Source organism: Rana temporaria, chromosome 1 (assembly GCF_905171775.1).
Source record: "Rana temporaria chromosome 1, aRanTem1.1, whole genome shotgun sequence".
NCBI classification, from domain to species: domain Eukaryota; kingdom Metazoa; phylum Chordata; class Amphibia; order Anura; family Ranidae; genus Rana; species Rana temporaria.
Window position 1 is genome coordinate 9,517,051 of NC_053489.1, and position 12,798 is coordinate 9,529,848.

The window sequence follows — 12,798 nt, forward strand, 5'->3', positions numbered from 1 at the left end:
TCCAGCTGTTCTAGGACTCCTGCTTTTCCACTTGTTCCAGAGTGTTTCAGTTCCAAAATGTTCCATTTTTTTGATGTTTCAGTCATTCCAAAGTGTTCTAGCTGTTCCAGACTTCCTGCAGTTCCAGTTGTTCCAGAGTATCCCATGTGGTTCCATTTTGCTGCTCTTCCATTGCTCCAGAGTGTTCCAGTTTGCCTACCAAATTCCGCCAGTTTGCCCCATCAAATGCCACCAGTTTGCCTATCAAGTTCCGCCAGTTTGCCCCATCAAATGCCACCAGTTTGCCCCATCAAATGCCACTAGTTTGCCTATAAAGTTCCGCCAGTTTGCCCCATCAAATGCCACCAGTTTGCCTATCAAATTCCACCAGTTTGCCCCACCAAATACCGCCATTTTGCCCCATCAGATGCCACTAGTTTGCCCCATCAAATGCTGCCAGTTTGCCTATCAAATTCCGCCAGTTTGCCCCATCAAATGCCACCAGTTTGCCTATCAAGTTCCGCCAGTTTGCCCCATCAAATGCCACCAGTTTGCCTATCAAGTTCCGCCAGTTTGCCCCATCAAATGCCACCAGTTTGCCTATCAAGTTCCGCCAGTTTGCCCCATCAAATGCCACCAGTTTGCCCCACCAAATGCTGCCAGTTTGCCCCATCAAATGCCACCAGTTTGCCTATCAAGTTCCGCCAGTTTTCCCCATCAAATGCCACCAGTTTGCCCCATCAAATGCCACCAGTTTGCCTATCAAGTTCTGCCAGTTTGCCCCATCAAATGCCACCAGTTTGCCCCATCAAATGCCACCAGTTTGCCCCATCAAATGCCGCCAGTTTGCCTATCAAATTCCACCAGTTTGCCCCATCAAATGCCGCCAGTTTGCCTATCAAATTCCACCAGTTTGCCCCACCAAATGCCGCCATTTTGCCCCATCAGATGCCACTAGTTTGCCCCATCAAATGCCGCCAGTTTGCCTATCAAATTCCGCCAGTTTGACCCCCATTGAAAACGTCCTTTGATGATGAAACGCGTCTGGGAAGCCACGCAGTGACGTCACCACGCAGAGGAGGAGGGCTCCTTGTATGCCGGCCGGCATTTTCTTGAAATTTCGCACGCTGTTTTTTTTTTCGTATGCTTGTGAGTATATCTCATTTTTTTTTAAATAAATCCTTTTGTAAAACGGAGTCACACTATGGTGCACCTCTCTTTTATGTCCTAACCGAATGAATTGGAGCAATCTGCCATCGAGTGCCTGCTGTCAACTGAGGAGTTAAAGGCCGCGGCCTCTTATTCCGGTGGAGGGTTCACCTATATTGCCTTACAAGTCACTTGGTGGTGTGGAATTTAGGACAGTGGGGTAGATTCAAAGAGCAATTGCGCCTGCGTAACCATAGTTACGCAGCGCAATTGCTTACTTGCCCCAGCGTATCGAGTGCTCCTGATTCAGGAACCTCGATACGCCGACTGCAGCCTAAGAAATGACTGGCATAAGGCTCTTATGCCCGCATATCTTAGGCTGCATTCTTACGCAGGCCGCTAGGTGGCGTTCCCGTTGTGGTCAGTGTAGAGTATGCAAATTGCATACTAACACCGATTCACAACCCTACGCGAGCCCTGCGTACGCAGTTTACGTCGTTTGCGTACGTCGGTTTTTGCGTAAGGCTGCTCATGCTATTAGCAGGGGCAGCCAATGCTACGTATACCCGTCGTTCCCGCGTCGCGAAATTTGAAATTTACGTTGTTTGCGTAAGTGAATCGTGAATGGCGCTGGACGCCATTCACGTTCACTTTGAAGCAAATGACGTCCTTGCGACGTCATTTACCGCAATGCACGTCGGGAAAGTTTCCCGACGGAGCATGCACACTACGCTTGGTGCGGTAACGCGCCTAATTTAAATGATCCACGCCCCCTACGGGATCATTTAAATTGCGCGCGCTTACGCCGGGCATTTTGTCGGAGCGCCCACGCAATTTACGGAGCTGCTGCTCCGTGAATCAAGGGTAGCGCAGGTAATTTGCAGAGGCGCAGTGGCAAAACGGTGCGCTGCACCTCCGTAAAAACTGCGCAAATCTACCTGAATCTACCCCATTATCTGCAGTTTCTATATTTGCCCCATCAGATGCCACTAGTTTTCCCCATCAAATGCCGCCAGTTTTCCCCATCAAATGCCGCCAGTTTTCCCCATCAAATGCCACCAGTTTGCCCCACCAAATTCCGCCAGTTTGCCCCACCAAATGCCATGAATCTGACGGGTGCAGGAGAGAGGGGGCGGCGCTCCTGCGCCCTCTATTGATGCACCGCCGCTGTAATTCCCACAACCTGTGAACGGGAATACGGATATGGGGGTTGTACAAAGTTCTCAGACCCAGAAGGAAATCTTCTTTGCCTGGTAGGACAGACGTAGTGGCCCGTGCACGCTCTCCACGTAATTCTCCATGGCCCGTGCACGCTCTCCACGTAATTCTCCATGGCCCGTGAAAGCTCTCCACGTAATTCTCCATGGCCCGTGCACGCTCTCCACGTAATTCTCCATCTATCTCAGAGAAGAGAGGCTTTGTCTGGAAAATCTCCCTCCGCTCAGCCTGAGAAGATTCCACCCCGAATGGTTCCAGATGTTTTCCCGCACTTATCAATCTTTTCCTTCCATTAACACTTCATCCTTCTGCTCCCGTGGAGAAGACCAATCCGTCATTTCCTAAACGCTGTCCATGGGGGGGTGGGAGCAGGGGACACTTCCACGGCTCAGCTGTCCAGGTAACGGGACTCAGCAGATGGAGCCAAAACACAATATACAACCCTCAGCCACGATGGGGGGCAGTTGGAGTCAGAGAAGATTGGACCCTCTGCCACGATGGGGGGCAGTTGGAGTCAGAGAAGGTTGGACCCTTAGCCATGATGGGGGCAGTTGGAGTCAGAGAAGATTGGACCCTCAGCCACGATGGGGGGCGGTTGGAGTCAGAGAAGGTTGGACCCTTTGCCATGATGGGGGGCAGTTGGAGTCAGAGATGGGGGGCAGTTGGAGTCAGAGAAGGTTGGACCCTCAGCCACGATGGGGGGCAGTTGGAGTCAGAGAAGGTTGGACCCTCAGCCACGATGGGGGGCAGTTGGAGTCAGAGAAGGTTGGACCCTCTGCCACGATGGGAGGCAGTTGGAGTCAGAGATAGGGGGCAGTTGGAGTCAGAGAAGGTTGGACCATCAGCCACAATGGGGGGCAGTTGGAGTCAGAGAAGGTTGGACCCTCAGCCACGATGGGGGGTAGTTGGAGTCAGAGAAGGTTGGATCCTCAGCCACGATGGGGGGCAGTTGGAGTCAGAGAAGGTTGGACCCTCTGCCACGATGGGAGGCAGTTGGAGTCAGAGATGGGGGGCAGTTGGAGTCAGAGAAGGTTGGACCATCAGCCACAATGGGGGGCAGTTGGAGTCAGAGAAGGTTGGACCCTCAGCCACGATGGGGGGTAGTTGGAGTCAGAGAAGGTTGGATCCTCAGCCACGATGGGGGGCAGTTGGAGTCAGAGAAGGTTGGACCCTCTGCCATGATGGGGGGCAGCTGGAGTCAGAGAAGGTTGGACCCTCTGCCACGATGGGGGGCAGTTGGAGTCAGAGAAGGTTGGACCCTCTGCCACGATGGGGGGCAGTTGGAGTCAGAGAAGGTTGGACCCTTTGCCACGATGGGGGGCAGTTGGAGTCAGAGAAGGTTGGACATTCTGCCATGATGGGGGGCAGTTGGAGTCAGAGAAGGTTGGACCGTCAGCCACAATGGGGGGCAGTTGGAGTCAGAGAAGGTTGGACTCTCTGCCATGATGGGGGGCAGTTGGAGTCAGAGAAGGTTGGACCCTCAGCCACGATGGGGGGCAGTTGGAGTCAGAGAAGGTTGGACCCTCAGCCACGATGGGGGGCAGTTGGAGTCAGAGAAGGTTGGACCCTCTGCCATGATGGGGGGCAGTTGGAGTCAGAGAAGGTTAGACCCTCTGCCATGATGGGGGTCAGTTGGAGTCAAAGAAGGTTGGACCCTTAGCCATGTTCCTTGTCCAAGTTGGGGTCTCGGGAAGGTTTCTCCTCAATTTCTGCGCTGAGTATTGGGAGTCCAATTCTTGGCCGGGGAGTGGTAAGAGAACTCAGTGATACAAGATACACGAGACTAGAAGCTCTGTCAGGTTTTTATTGCTCTCCTAAAGGCCTCAGGCAGAGGGAGTGCTCGCTAAGCTCCTCCCGGCAGGGAAAAGCTGCTTAAAAATGCGGCAAAAGCCATGTATTGTATGCATGTTTAGGCAAATACGCGTTAAAGTGGAAGTAAACCCATTCATAAAACCATTTCATTTCCTGGAAACGTCCCGGAAATGTAACACTCCCATTGGCTGTGCTCTCAACCAAACTGGCAAACCATCCAATGGCTGGTGTCTAAACTGATCACATGTGCAGCACCATGGCAGTTGTAGATTAAACAGAGGCAAAGATGGCAGCTTCCTTGGCTGAAAACGATAGGGGGGGTTACTTCCACTTTAATGCATTCTATTGGGCAGAATATTAATTCATTCTACCAATTATAATGCATTCATATGAGAAGAACGCACAAGCGCGTCTACGGCCCGCTCACACCTCAGCGACGCGGCCGCATTGCGTTTTTCTGCATGTTTTAGGAACGGCGCGATTCATTTTGAATGGGCTTCACTTCTCTCCAACAACGCGCCAAAGAAGAAGCGCATGCACCACATTTTAAAAAGTCACCGAGCCGGGCGCACGTGGCGTTGCGTGTTTTGCCGCGATTTTCTTGTGTTTTGGCAATCACAGAACATTTCTGCCGCGTTTGGGGAGCCATAAAGAAATAATGGCACTGCGCGCACGTTGTGCATTGTGCCGCGATTCTGTGCCGCGATAAAGGCCTCGATTTTAATACACTCAGGTGTTTAGGGGGGTTCCATGTTTTTTTTTTTACTTCCTGTCTCAGTGACACCAGTGATATTACATTTTTTTCTATTCTGTTTTTTCTATTTTATTCTATTAAATTCTTTCAATTATATAAAATGTTTCTCTGTTCTAGTCTATTCTATTCTATTTTATTTTTTTATTCTATTCTGTTTTATTCTATTATTATTTTTTCTATTCTATTTTTTTATTCAATTTTTTCTATTCTTTTTCTTTTCAATTGTTTCTATTCTATTCAATTTTTTGTATTATGTTATTATGTTTCTTTATTCTATTCTATTTATTTTTTTATTCTATTCTATTTTATTCTATTAATTTTTTCTATTCTATTTTTAAAATCCTGTTATATTCTTTTTCTATTCTATTTTATAATTTTTTTCTCTGTTCTAGTCTATTTTATTTTTTTATTCTATTCTGTTTTATTCTATTATTTTTGTCTATTCTATTTTAAAAATTCAGTTCTATTCTTTATCTGTTCTATTTTCTATTCTATTTCTAGTCTATTCTATTCTATTTTTATTTTTTATTCTATTCTGTTTTATTCTATTCATTTTTTTTTTATTCTAGAATTGTTTATTCCATTCGTTTTCAATTCTATTTTTTCTATTCAATTTTTTGTATTATGTTCTATTTTTCTCTATTCTATTCTATTTTATTTTTTTATTCTATTTTTTTCTATTTTTATTTTTTAATTCTATGTTTAAAATTTTGTTCTATTCTATTTATATTCTATTCTGTTTAATTTGTCTCTGTTCTAGTCTATTCTATTCTATTTTAGTTGTTATTCTATTCTGTTTTATTATATAATTTTTTTCTATTCTATTCTTTTTCTATTCTATTTTTTCTATTCTATTGAATTTTTTATTCTATTCTATTTTATTCTATTAAGTTTTTTCTATCCTATTTTTAAAATTATGTTCTATTCTTTTTCTATTCAATTGTTTTCTGTTCTAGTCTATTCTATTTTCTTTTTTATTCTATTCATTTTTTTTCTATTCATTTTTTTCTATTCTATTTTTTCTATTTTATTTTTAAAATGATGTTTCTATTCTTTTTCTATTCAATTGTTTTCTATTCTAGTCTATTCTATTTTTATATATTAGCATATTCTATTTTTTTATTCATTTTTTTCTATTTTATCCTACTTTTTATATGATATTTTTTTCTATTCTAATCTATAATTTTTTATTCTATACAATTTATTCTATTCATTTTTTTTCTATTCATTTTTTTCTGTTCTATTTTTTCTATTTTATTTTTTTTCTATTTTTATATATTAGTATATTCTATTTTTTCTATTCTATTTTTTTTATTCATTTTTTTCTATTTTATCCTACTTTTTATATGATATTTTTTCTATTCTAATCTATAATTTTTTATTCTATACAATTTATTCTATTCGTTTTTTTTCTATTCATTTTTTTCTGTTCTATTTTTTCTATTTTATTTTTTTTCTATTCTAGTCTATTCTATTTTTATATATTAGTATATTCTATTTTTTCTATTCTATTTTTTTATTCATTTTTTTCTATTTTATCCTACTTTTTATATGATATTTTTTCTAATCTATAATTTTTTATTCTATACAATTTATTCTATTCATTTTTTTATTCTATTCTACCTTTTCTATTCAATTTTTTTATATTCTAGTCTATTCTATTATATTTGTTATTCTATTCAATTTTTTTATTCTATTCTGTTCTTTTTCTATCCTATTTTTTCCATTCTATTTTTTCTTTTCTGTTTTTATATTCTACTCTTATTATTTTTTTGTCTATTTCTATTCTATTTTATCATATATTTTTTCCATTCTATTTTTTCTATTCTGTTTTTCTTTCACTTTTATACCTTACTGTATTTATTGCAATATGTTTACCTTTCACATTTGTTAGGCCTCTTGCAAACTGCTGCTTGGAAAAACCTCATTACAGCTGCATCTTTGGTCAGTACTTTACGCCTCGCGCACATTTGCATATTGTACGGAATTGAAAATGTGAGAACAAATTTGCGCGAAAAATGCACGTGCGTGCGCGAGGATACTAAAAAACGCGGCTGTGCTCCAATTCCAATTCGAATTTCAGAAGATGGTTATATTCTCAATATACTATTCTATTTGCTTCTATTATATTCTAGTCCATTCTGTTCTTTTATTCTCTATTCTATTTTGTTCTGTTTTACACTATTAAAGTCTATTATTTTATTTTCTGTTATATTCTTTTCTATTTTTTTCTATTTTATTCCTTTATTTTCTGTTCAATTTTGTTCTGTTTTACTCTATTATATTCTATCCTTTTAGTTTATGTTATATTATTTTCTATTACATTCCCTTATTTTCTATTTTATTTCACTCTCTTTGGAAATTCGAATTAAAATTTTGTCAGAATTTTTATTTTTTTCGTTATTTCAGATTTGTTTAAATCTGGTACTATTGTAATTCCGAAATTTGGATACATTCTATTTTGTTCTGTTTTACACTATTATATTCTATTCTTTTATTTTCTGTTATATTATTTTCAATTTTTTTCTATTCTATTCCTTTATTTTCTATTCTATTTCATTCTGTTTTACTCTATTATATTGTTTCCTTTTAGTTTCTGTTCTATTCTTTTCTATTCAATTTTTTCCCTATTTCATTCCTTTCTTTTTTATTCTATTTTGTTCTGTTTTACACTGTTATATTCTATTCTTTTATTTTCTGTTATAGTCTTTTCTATAAAAAAAATCAATTTCTTTCCTTTATTTTCTATTTTATTTTGTTCTGTTTACTGTATTATATTCTATTCTTTTATTTTCATTTATTTTCTATTTTATTCCTTTATTTCTATTCTATTTTGTTCTGTTTTACTCTATTATATTAAATTCTTATAGTTTTTGTTATATTCTTTTCTATTTAATTCCTTTTTTTTCTATTCTATTTTGTTCTGTTTTACTCTATTATATTATATCCTTTTAGTTTCTGTTATATTCTTTTCTATTCAATTTTTTTTCCTATTACATTCCTTTCTTTTTTTATTCTATTTTGTTCTGTTTTACACTGTTATATTCTATTCTTTTATTTTCTGTTATAGTCTTTTCTATAAAAAAAATTCCATTCCTTTCCTTTATTTTCTATTTTATTTTGTTCTGTTTACTGTATTATATTCTTTTATTTTCAGTTTTTTTCTATTCTATTCATTTGTTTTCTATTCTATTTTGTTCTGTTTTACTCTATTATATTCAATTCTTATAGTTTCTGTTATATTCTTTTTTATTTAATTCCTTTATTTTCTATTCTATTTTGTTCTGTTTTACTCTATTATATTCAATTCTTATAGTTTCAGTTCTATTCTTTTCTCTTTTCTATTTCATTCCTTTATTCCTTTATTTTCTATTCTATTTTGTTCTGTTTACTGTATTCTCTTTTATTTTCATTTTTTCTATTCTATTCATTTATTTTCTATTCTATTTTGGTCTGTTTTACTCTATTATAATAAATTCTTATAGTTTCGGTTATATTCTTTTCTATTTAATTCCTTTATTTTCTATTCTATTTTGGTCTGTTTACTGTATTATATTCTATTCTTTTATTTTCATTTTTTTTCTATTTTATTCCTTTATTTCTATTCTATTTTGTTCTGTTTACTGTATTCTCTTTTATTTTCAGTTTTTTCTATTCTATTCATTTATTTTCTATTCTATTTTGGTCTGTTTTACTCTATTATATTAAATTCTTATAGTTTCTGTTATATTCTTTTCTATTTAATTCCTTTATTTTCTATTCTATTTTGTTCTGTTTACTGTATTATATTCTTTTGTTTTATGTTTTTTTCTATTCTATTCATTTATTTTCTATTCTATTTTGTTCTGTTTTACTCTATTATATTGTTTCCTTTTAGTTTCTGTTCTATTCTTTTCTATTCAATTTTTTTTCCTATTCCATTCCTTTCTTTTTTTTATTCTATTTTGTTCTGTTTTACACTGTTATATTCTATTCTTTTATTTTCTGTTATAGTCTTTTCTATAAAAAAAAAATCCATTCCTTTCCTTTATTTTCTATTTTATTTTGTTCTGTTTACTGTATTATATTCTTTTATTTTCATTTTTGTTTCTATTCTATTCCTTTATTTCTATTCTATTTTGTTCTGTTTTACTCTATTATAATAAATTCTTATAGTTTCGGTTATATTCTTTTCTATTTAATTCCTTTATTTTCTATTCTATTTTGGTCTGTCTACTGTATTATATTCTATTTTTTTATTTTCTGTTTTTTTTTTTCTATTCAATTCGTTTATTTTCTATTCTATTTTGTTCTGTTTTACTGTATTACATTATATCCTTTTAGTTTCTGTTATATTCTTTTTATTCTGATTTTTTTTTACTCTATTATATTCCTTTATTTTCTATTCTATTTCAAATTCTGTCCAAATTGTTCTTGTCGTTATTTTGGATTTTGTTAAAATTTAGGAAATTGGGAAATTCTTCTGAATTTTGATTCGGGGAACGGAACAGAATGAACCCGCCCACGTCTAGTCCCCGCCCCTTTCATTCATTGGATTTTCAGATCCTGTATTCGTCAGCATCACATGTGGGCGTTACCTGGGGGCGGGGCATTAGACTCCTTAATAAAGAGGCAGGGCTTGCCGCTCCCCGCTCAGTGCAGGTGTGACTGAGATCATTGAACCCGGCAGACTTCAGCTGCTGTAAATATGGAACAGCAAGAATGCAGATCAGATGACTTTACAGGCGATCGTCGCTATCATGACCCAAACGATCGCTCTCTCTTGTTATGTGTTCCTCTTTATACGGCACATCTGTGTGAGGATTCATAAAAATAAAGGAATCTGCTGGATTATCCGCCCGGCGACTCCCTGAAATATGAGGATTTGGGGGCGGAGCCAAGATGCCATCATTGGTGCTGGGAGAAAGTCATAAATTCTAATGGGATCCATCTGCGCTCACCCGATGACATCATCGCTGGCGGCGGCGATCATCCTCCAGGTTCTGCTTCTGTTCCGTGCACCGAGGAGGGGGAGGGGGGGTGTCATGGGAAGAGGATCCTCGCAGAGACCGCGTGTTCACCACACTGACACCCGCCCATTAAGGCTTGTATCAGAGGAGGACGGAGGCAACCTGCTGGCCCCTCCCACTAGCCTCGATCTGCCTGCATGGCGTAGAGAAGCCCAGAGACCCCCCGTGATGATGTCACTGGGGTAGATTCAGGAACGATTTACGCCGGCGTATCTTCTTTCTGTATTCAGAAAGCTAGATACACCGGCCTGGATTCAGGTACAATTGCGCTTTTTGTACGGAGGCGCAGGGCAACGTTTTTGCCCTGCGCCCCCGCAAAATGACTGCGCTGCCCTCGATTCATGGAGCAGTAGCTCCGTAAATTGCGTGGGCGCACCGGCAAAATGCCCGGCGTAAGCGCGCGCAATTTAAATGATCCCGTAGGGGGCGGGAATCATTTAAATTAGGCGCGTTCCCGCGCCGATCGTAGAGCGCATGCTCCGTCGGGAAACTTTCCCGACGTGCATTGCGGCAAATGACGTCGCAAGGACGTCATTTGCTTCAAAGTGAACGTGAATGGCGTCCAGCGCCATTCACGAATCACTTACGCAAACTACGTAAATTTGAAATTTCGCGACGCGGGAACGACGGGTATACGTAACATGGGCTGCCCCTGCTAATAGCTGGGGCAGCCTTACGCGAAAGACGCCGTACGGAAACGACGTAAACTGCGTACGCAGGGCTCGCGCAACACTGTGAATCGGCGTTAGTATGCAATTTGCATACTATACGCTGAGCACAACGGGAACGCCACCTAGCGGCCATCACAAGAATGCAGCCTAAGATATGCGGGCATAAGAGCCTTATGCCGCGCATATCTTAGGCTGCAGTCGGCGTAACGAGGTTCCTGAATCAGGAGCATTCGTTACGCCGGGGCAAGTAAGCAATTGCGCCTGTGTAACTATGGTTACACAGGCGCAATTGCTTCTTGAATCCAGCCCACCGACATTAGCCTAAGATGCGACTGGCGTAAGTCTCTTACGCCGTCGTATCTTAGGGTGCATTCTCCTGCTGGCCGCTAGGTGGCGCTTCTGTAGTTGTCAGCGTACAGTATGCAAATTACATACTTACGCCAATTCACGAACGTACGTGCGCCCGGCGGTAGTTTTTTTTTACGTCGTTTGCGTAAGTCGCTTTCGTCGTAACGTTGCTCCTGCTATTAGGAGGCGCAGCCAATGTTAAGTATGGACGTCGTTCCCGCGTCGCGATTTGAAAATTTTACGTCGTTTGCGTAAGTTGATCCGTGAATGGCGCTGGACGCCATTTACGTTCACGTCGAAACCAATGACGTCCCTGCGACGTCATTTCACGCAATGCGCGTGGGGAAATTTTAGGGACGCGCATGCGCAGTACGTTCGGCGCGCCGAATTTAAATGATCCCCGCCCCTACCCGGATCATTTGAATTACGCGCGCTTACGCCGGCCCCTTTTACGCTACGCCGCTGCAACTTACGGAGCAAGTGCTTCGTGAATACAGCGCTTTCTCCTGTATGTTACGGCGGCGTAGCGTAAATACGATACGCTGCGCCGCCGTTTAAATTCACAAGTCACCTAATTAGTAAATAGAGTCCACCTGTGTGTAATGTAATCTCAGTATAAATGCAGCTGTTCTGTGGAGCCCTCAGGGGTTTGTTAGAGAGCCTTAGTGAACAAACAGCATCACGAAGGCCAAGGAAAACACCAGCCAAGGCAGTTATAAACAGTGGCGTCACTGAGAGGGGGGCTGAGGGGGCCCCGACCCCCGCTAATTTTACTGTGTCCCCCGCTAAGTATAACCCGAATAACAGCTGTCCGCCTGAATGACTCACCCCCTGTCTACCAGTCTCTCTGAGCCTCGAGGAAGTCGGGGGTAGGAGACGTCACGTGACGGCGGCTGCTGTTGTTTATGGGAGTTGTAGTCCGCCACCCGTGGGCAGCGCAGCCAGCCTGAGTCGGCCCTCGTGCTACAACTCCCAGTCGCCCCGGTCGGATATTTTGCCTGCCTGGACAGTGGCTGGCCTGGGCACTCCGCTGCCCACTGGTGGCTGCAGTACAGTGTGCATGGGCGGACTTGACCCCAGGAGACAGGAGCAACATCACCCACCCCCCAGGACTGGAGGAAGCCGTGGTGCAAGGGGGAGGAGGAGAGGACCTGTCCTGCTGAGCTCTGAGCTGGCAGCTGCCGATTCGACCCATAGCAAGCTAAGGCGAGAGACCCTGACACCCCCAGCTGACCCCCACATGATCATCTCATCGATCCCCCCCCCATATACCTAATTTACCCTGCCCATGGCCTGTGAATCCTGCTGGGAGCTAGCTGCGGACCTGTGGGTCCTGCTACCAGCTGGTCATGGCCTACAGGACCCACAGGCCAGCAGGACCCACAGGCCAGCGGGACCCATAGACTATTGTCCACTCTCAGCAGGACCCATAGGCTATTATCCGCTCCCAGCAGGACCCACAGGCCAGCAGCCAGCTCCCAGCAGGACCCACAGGCCAGCAGGACCCATAGACTATTGTCCACTCTCAGCAGGACCCATAGGCTATTATCCGCTCCCAGCAGGACCCACAGGCCAGCAGCCAGCTCCCAGCAGGACCCACAGGCCAGCGGGACCCATAGACTATTGTCCACTCTCAGCAGGACCCACAGGTCAGCAGCCAGCTCCCAGCAGGACCCACAGGTCAGCGGGACCCATAGACTATTGTCCACTCTCAGCAGGACCCATAGGCTATTATCCGCTCCCAGCAGGACCCACAGTCCAGCAGCCAGCTCCCAGCAGGACCCACAGGCTATTGTCCACTCCCAGCAGAACACATAGGCTATTATCCGCTCCCATCAGGACCCACAGGCCATGGCCA